The sequence below is a fragment of the Alligator sinensis genome, unplaced genomic scaffold (genome assembly GCF_000455745.1).
Source record: "Alligator sinensis unplaced genomic scaffold, ASM45574v1 scaffold442_1, whole genome shotgun sequence".
NCBI classification, from domain to species: Eukaryota; Metazoa; Chordata; order Crocodylia; family Alligatoridae; genus Alligator; species Alligator sinensis.
The window spans coordinates 8094972-8102503 of record NW_005841829.1 but is presented as its reverse complement, the minus strand read 5'-3'; the positions used below and the strand labels follow the sequence as shown (position 1 = coordinate 8102503).

Genomic DNA, 7532 nt, shown 5'->3' with positions numbered 1-7532 from the left:
ACAGCTGCTCTGCCGAGACCCAAATTCACTTCCATTCCAACACGCCTGCTTTTATCTCACGTTTTATTACACTACATCACCACCACCAAAGATGGGGAATAACGAAAGGGAGACTAGGAAACATAGTAAAGAAATGAATCACACATCATTTCACTCTCCTCTGCTATTTTGTTTTCTCATGTCTCCCATGCTGAGGCATGTCACACATTCTCAAGGCATGTGTCACTTTCTGTTCTCAAATGCCATTACCAATTTAAAGCCTGATGCCATTTTTTTAGAAGGGTTGACTCTAAAGTCAAATATTCAAGGCTGAGATCCTCAGCTGGTGGAAATTAATATGGCACTACTTCACTCTGGGGATCTGGTCCAGTGCGAGTACTGTAACAGACTTTACCATTCAGGGTGGTTCCATAACACAGTCGTACCAGTACAACGTGCTTTTACCCTAAAGTAAAAGTGGAGCAGACTTAGAAGTATAAGCCACTTCACTTCTGTGTCAAGTAACTCCAAAGGAAATTCTACCCAACATGAAACACCTTCATGTGGCCTGATTTTGAGAACGTATGGTAAATGCTTCCTTTGAATATCCATCATCCCCCTCATGCCCCCTTGCTGCTTTGTGGTGCTGAGCAGCCCTGATATGCCGGTGCTCTGCCTCTGTCCATGCCATTGCCCTTCATTCCCAAGCCATAGCCCCGACCTAGTCCTGCCAGTACCCCTCACTCCTGACCCACAGCACCTTGGCCCTGCCAGTGCCCCTCGCTCCCAACCCACAGCACTCGTAGCCCTGCTGGTCAAACCCACAGCCCTGCCAATCCAACCCACAGCCCCCACAGCCCTGCTGGTGTCCTTCACTCCCAATCTGCTACCCCCATCCCCAAGCCCACAGTATGAGAGGCCAGGATTGGGTGTGTGGGGAAGGAGGCAATGCACTGGGGGATCCACTGGGCTGCAGAGGCAGCCAGAGCAGGTCCAGCCCAGCTGCATCCTCAGCCCTACTGTGGGCACAGAAATCTGGGTGGGCACATGCCTCCCCCCCACTCCCCAACATGTTGCCTGTGCCCCCCACCCCATTGCCTGTGCTCCCCTGACACCCCAACACTTTGCCTATGACCCCGCTGCATCATGTGCCCCCTGACACAACACCTATGCCCCCCCCCCCCAATAAACTTACCTGGAGGGAGATGTAGGAGCTGCTCTTCACCAAGCTGCCTAGCTGCCATGCGCATGTGTGCATGCGCACATGGACATGGTGCCTTCTGCCCCCTGTTCCCCCCAGCCCATTGCAGGCTGAAACTCTGCCAGCCTGCAAGGGGAAACCTGTGTTTCCCAGGCTTTTCTCCTTTAAAGCAGCAAGTCTGTGATTTTCTCTTTTAAAGGAGAAAACCCACATTTTTCCTTAACAAATGGAAAACCCAGATCCCTTGTTATCAAACATTGGTGAAAAATGGATATAAATCAGGGGCAGCAGAGTTATTTCAGGGATAAATTCAAAGCACTAAAACGCATGAAAAATTCAATTGTTTTCATTTTTATTTGATATCTCAATATATTATCAAAATCCTCGTTCTTCTGTTAAACTAAGGGTTGGCAAACTATGGTCCGTAGGCCAAATCAGAACCAGACAACTCTTGAATCCAGCCTGCAGATGTGGGGCTGTGGCACCGTTCAACAGCAGGGAGCTACTGCTGCAAATTGTCTCTGTGTGCTGCTATGGGGACAGGCACAGGCTGCAGGACCTCTCCCCAAGCTAAGCAGCAGCAGCAGCTGGATCCCAGTACCCATATTCCTGCCTGCCTCTGACCCACCTGATTCCTTCTAGCCTTCAGTGGAAAAGGTTGCCCATCCCTGTCCCAAAGACGTGATAGCTTTGGTCAGAGATGAAGATGTGATATATTCAAAATATTTTTGAAATTCTGTCAAACAATAGTCCATTCATACTGAAACATAAGCCACTTTACAGATAGCATATTTGAGTATTTCAAGGACACTGCAAAATCCAACATTGCCTAGTGATAAGCGACCCTGAATGAAATGACTTTTTTAACAAAAACCTTATCCAAAATACATTGGGCTTCTTGGTTATAATTATGTGGCTTAATTTTAGTACAGTAATCTTTCTCTTGGAAAAACACTTTGAAATTTAATATTATATTGCCATGTCTTTTAAATGTGCATGAATTTTGTTACTGTAGCAGGACCGTGGCCAACCAGCCCTGCATGGGTACAGCCCAGGTGCTACTTATTCCACGGGTATTCCCTTCCCTTTTCTATAACTCGACTGCCTCGAGTTGGTGTTGCTAAAGGAAATTAACAGGAGCTGGTACCTGCTGCCTTTGGGGTTTACAGAGAGGGTATGGGTCCTGATCAGAGGGGGTTGGGGTCCTGGGGGGGGGGGGGGGGGTGTCTTCTGTGGGGCTCTGCCTCTCCCACACCCTACCCCTTTCCTCTCAGGTGTTGTCAGTGATCAGGCCGCGTGCCTGGTCCTGTCACCCATCCACCGTCGCTGATGCAGCACCCATGATCACAACAGAGAAAATAACTATACAGCTATAACTTAGGCAATGTCAGCTTGCCAGTGCACTCCAGTTTCTGTTCCTGGGGTGAGGGAGCTCATCAGGGCTTACCCTTCCCCCCTCTGACTCCAGACTGATTGGGCTGGTCCATCTGGGACTGGGCCCTTTGAATACTCGGGGGCCACTGTCATGATTAACAGCCGTGTGGTCCCCATGTGTACCTGGCTTCTGTTGGGTTGATGACTGTCAGTGTTCCTCCTGTGGAGATGGTGGGCTGTTGGTCCCAGCTCGGGGTCCGGCATTCCGGTGGGGAGACTTGGCTTCAGCCAGTGCCAACACCAGCATTCCCTCTTCCTCTGGGATTGGCGTTCTTTTATCCCAGAAGTTCTGGACCAGCTTGCGCCAACCTGGATCCCTGCCTGCCCCACGTGCCTTGTCCCCACCACCAGCAGTTACGAGCTGCAGCTGTGCTCGACGTCCCCCGCACCTGAGGTTCAGGGGCTTTCAGTGGTGCTGTGCCCCAGTGTTGCCTGCCTGCTTGGCTGGCTGGGCTCCAGTCTCATGTGGGACCTGGGCTCCTGCTCTTATTCTACCCTGGGCAAGAGGCCAGCAGCGCATCCACTCCCTGCCGGTTGCTTGTTCCACCCTTGGGAATGTACTGGTGGTGGAGTGTGCTGACATCCCTCAGGCTCGTGTTTCCCTGCCTGGCCAGCTGCCAACCTGCCACCCACGGAGCACTACAGCCATCCTCACCCTGGTAGGTACTGGGCTCACCTGGATCCTGCTATAGTTGTACTCTTATATTCCTATCTTAATAGATGCATTCAAGAGAAAAAAATGCTCTCCTGTGCTATACTACTGATTGAAAGTACTGGATCTTACGGAATATTAATGTAGTGTTTGGATCAGTTATAGAACACTCTCTATAACGGAGGTTACTTATAATGGATCAATCATGCAAATACACCACTGACCAACACCATCAATAATTAAATTTTATAAGCCAAGATGTCCATTTGCAAAGTGACCTACACTTCCTAACATGGAAAAAGTTATGGACACTCTTTTTGTAGTTGAAAAACAGTCAACTGGAAATAGAGACTATTTGCAGAATGTTAAAATGGCAAATATCACCCCTGATTTGCAGTCTGACAGGTACTGGTGAACTCCAAGGCAATGTGGAATTCCATCAAGTTCAAGGCTACACCATATGGATTCAGGGATCCACTTTTATGGATCAAACAACAGAATCTGACCCCATTTTGCTAAAAGAACTGGCTGTTCCTTAGACCAGTGCTTCTCAACCCATTAATTACGACCCAAGAGTGGGTCGCAAGAATATCTAAAAAGGTTGCGAGCAAGTCCCAAAAAATGAGAGAAAGCATAGTTTTCCCCTTGTAGGCTGGCAACATTCCAGCCTGCAAGGGGCTGCTTGTGATGACTGGAGGCAGCAGGTGCCACATGCGTCTATGTACGCACATGCACATGCCCAGCATGCAGCCAGGCAGGGGCGTGGGAGCAGCTCCAGCAGCTGGATGCATGTAAGTGTATAGAGAGTGGGAGTTGGAGGTCCAGGGCTTGAGGACTGTCCGGGGGTGTGTGGGTGTCAGTGTGGAGGGGATAAGTGTGTGAGAGGGGACAGGTACCTGCCTGCACTGGGGAAAGGGGGCTGGGCGCTGAGTCTGTGTCAGGGCAGGAGGGGCTGGTGGTGCGGTGGGGGAAAGATTCTTGCCCCTCTAGTGGGCAAAGGGGTGGGCAGGTCATTCGGGGGTAGTGGGGAGCTGTGTGGCTGTGCCAGCAGCACTAGGGCCGGTACCCGTACTCCCAGGAGAAGGGTACACTGCTCAGAGAGGGTGGGTGGGACCATGACCAGACTGCCTGGTGCAGCGTGGGTGCCCCACCCCAGGGCAGGGGGGGTGCCACAGGCCTCCCCTCCTCCTCCCTCTAGCCCATGCCAAGGCCAGACTCACTCCACTGCCGCCCTCGTGAGCCAGAGCTCCTGCAGCCACGCTCCGGCCCAAGTGGGACAGGGGCAACTAAGGGCCGCCTCTGGCAGGGCTAGTTGGGGGGAAGGGGCAGGGGGCTGTGGGTTGGGACTGTCCAATGTTTACAAGTGGGACCCAGTACAAAAAAGGTTGAGAACAACTGCCTTAGGCCATACAATTGTCATGAATATCAACGGACGGCAAACACTCTTCTGTGTTTTACTGGATCTGTGGAGAACGATCCATTCAAATGAATTGTATGTATGGTATATTCATCATTATAAAACTGTATTTTTAGTCAATTTTAACTCTTTACAAAAAGAGACAGCAGCCTTTTGGGAAAAAATAGTTTTCTATATCTATAAAAATGACTTGCTCCTTGTAATAAAATGTACATTATAATATATATGGAATATAGGTTTATACTGTCACTTTCAGTGAAATATTACTTCATACTTGAATGATAATTCAACCTCAGCCAAAAAAAGCCAAATAAAGACATTGTTTTTATATGCCCTGCTACATGGCTGCATTTTCTTAATGTGAAATATCAGGTGTTTGGGGTTTCTTTAAACTTATCAGTTTATAACCAGGGGAATAAGCAGCTCTATATATTTATTTGGAAGTCTATATTATATTATGAGCCCCCTCTGAGGATCCATTGAGAAGAAAGGTAAGATTTCTACCTTGAACGAAGCAAAGAAACAGAAGATTTTTCTATTTAGAAGAAATTTATTTTTTAATATTATGACACCAACAAGGCAACGTCAGAGGCATCAAACATCATTATTTTGTAATAGAAGAGATCACCATTTACTGTCTGAACTAGCAATATGCATTAACTGTAATTACTCACAGCAGTTAGTTTAAGCACCTCCAAATAAGCTCCAAATCATGTTTTTCAGTATGGGTTTCTCCTGTTTGGCTGAATTCCAATTAAGTCCTTTGAGTTGATGGCTAAATCCATTAGATTTTTTTTAATGACAGTGAGAATGTACTAATTAAGAAATTTATTAAGCATAGGGAAATTCACCAATACATACTGCTCAGCAGTTAAATTCTATAGGACATTTAACAATTTTTGTTAATCACTGTGTTGACATACAGTATGACCAGCTTGAGGCCTCTACTGTTTGACTAGTGTCTAATAAATAAACCTGAAGCATTCACCTGTATATTTCATCAAATCCTTCATAATTATTACAGTTTTAATCCAAAGGCAGATGTCCAAACTTCCAGCACTTAGCAATTAAAAGGACAGTGTCAAGTCATTTAAGCCAAAAATACAGCTACCTGCAAACCATTATAAACCTGGTAAAGACAATTATCCATTACTAATGGCTGAAACAATAAAACAGAGACCATAACACAGAGCCAAATGTAACGTTCATTTTGAACTTATCTTAAAAGTTGTGTAGGAGAAAACTGCTACATGCACATTATATTTTTTTCTATACTAAAGCTTATAATGTTCATATTCCAAAGGTCTTCCATGACCAGAGCCACAGAGGATGATTTCAAAGGGACATGGTACATAAGGTACATAACCTTAAAGCTCCAGATGTTCCTCCACTAGGACCAATCATGTTGCTTCTTTTGAGAAGCTTGTATATAAAGCCTCTGCACCACTTCCCAGGAGAGCCACAAACAGACATGCATTAATTACGTTTCTTTAGTGTTCAGGGGTCAGTCCTGCACTAATGAAATTAACTGGAAATTTGCCTTGTATATGAAGTGTTCAAACACCGTGGTGATCGCATCAGCTTATGAAGGTGCAAATAGAAGGGCAGGCTGCATGTGGAACAAAGAGGTTAATCCAGGGAGGAACTATGAGTCCCCAGTCTTTTAAGTTAACTGGAATTTAGGGAGCATAACATCTGAGAATCAGGCCCAAAAAGCCTGAAGCTAGACTTACTGTCTCCGCACGGTATGCCAAAAACCCCAACAAGGAAACAAATCAAGAGAAGACATGCTGGTTTTTGCTCCATTAGAATTAGGAAAGGAAATGATCATCAAATAAATCAGGAGAAAATTAGTAGAAAAATGTTAATCCAAATGCCCTGTGGAAACAATTCCATGACGTCATGTCAATTCTCTGTTACAGCATCACACGTATGAAATACTTAAACTGCAAATGTTTGCAATTCCACTCCATTATGTTCACAACAGAACTGGATAAGCCAAGTAGAGAATCGTGTCCAGTTTTGGACCCCACATTTCATGAAGGATGTGGACAGATTGCAGAAAGTTCAGCGCAGAATGTCAGAAATGATTAGGAGCCTGGGAAGCAAGATTTAGGAGGAAAGGCTGAAATAACTAGGGTTACTTCATCTGGAGAAAAGAAGACTGGGTGGAGGATTTGCTAACAGCCTTCAAATTTCTCAAGGATGATTATAAAGGGTAGAGGTGGGTTCTTCTCTGTGGCTGTAGGGAACAAAACTAAAAGAAACGGCCTCAAACTACAGCAGAGGAAATTTAGGTTGGAGATTAAGACGAACTTTCTATTCGGATGGTCTAGCATTGGAACAGACTACATAGAGAATTTATGGACTCTTCAGCCTTGGAAGTTTTAAAAGCACTTGACTAGGGTAGGGGACTAGGGTAGTTTAGTCAGGGAGAATCCTGCTCTAAGTAGCGGGCTGGACTAGATGACCTAGTGAGGTCCCTTCCAGCCCTACATTTCTATGCAGAGCAACATCACTTAGGCAGAAAATTAATTAATCAAAAATCACCAAGTATTGGCTTTTACTTGCTTTGGGCTAGATCTAGTAAGAAAACTTGAAAACACTGGGTCATCCAGATGAGAACTGAGATCCCTGAATTAGGCAGCTAGGCTCCCTATAAAATAAATGGGAAGAACTAGATGCCTCAGAATAGAATCCCAAACCATTAGCACTCTGAGAAAGGAATCACCGCACCTGGTGGCAGTGGTCTTCCAGTTCTACTTCTCCACAGGAACAAATGTTTTTTTAGAAAATGCATTAGTCACAAACAGCCTGAAAAGGCTATGCAACAATGCAAATACCAACAG

At 46.0% G+C, this 7532-nt stretch overlaps 1 protein-coding gene across 1 annotated transcript in view; it reads right to left on the bottom strand.

Moving 5' to 3' along the window:
• Positions 1 to 7532, bottom strand: part of NELL1 (neural EGFL like 1) — a 537948-nt gene that overhangs the window by 489969 nt on the left and 40447 nt on the right. The gene's annotated exons all lie outside the window — the stretch shown is intronic.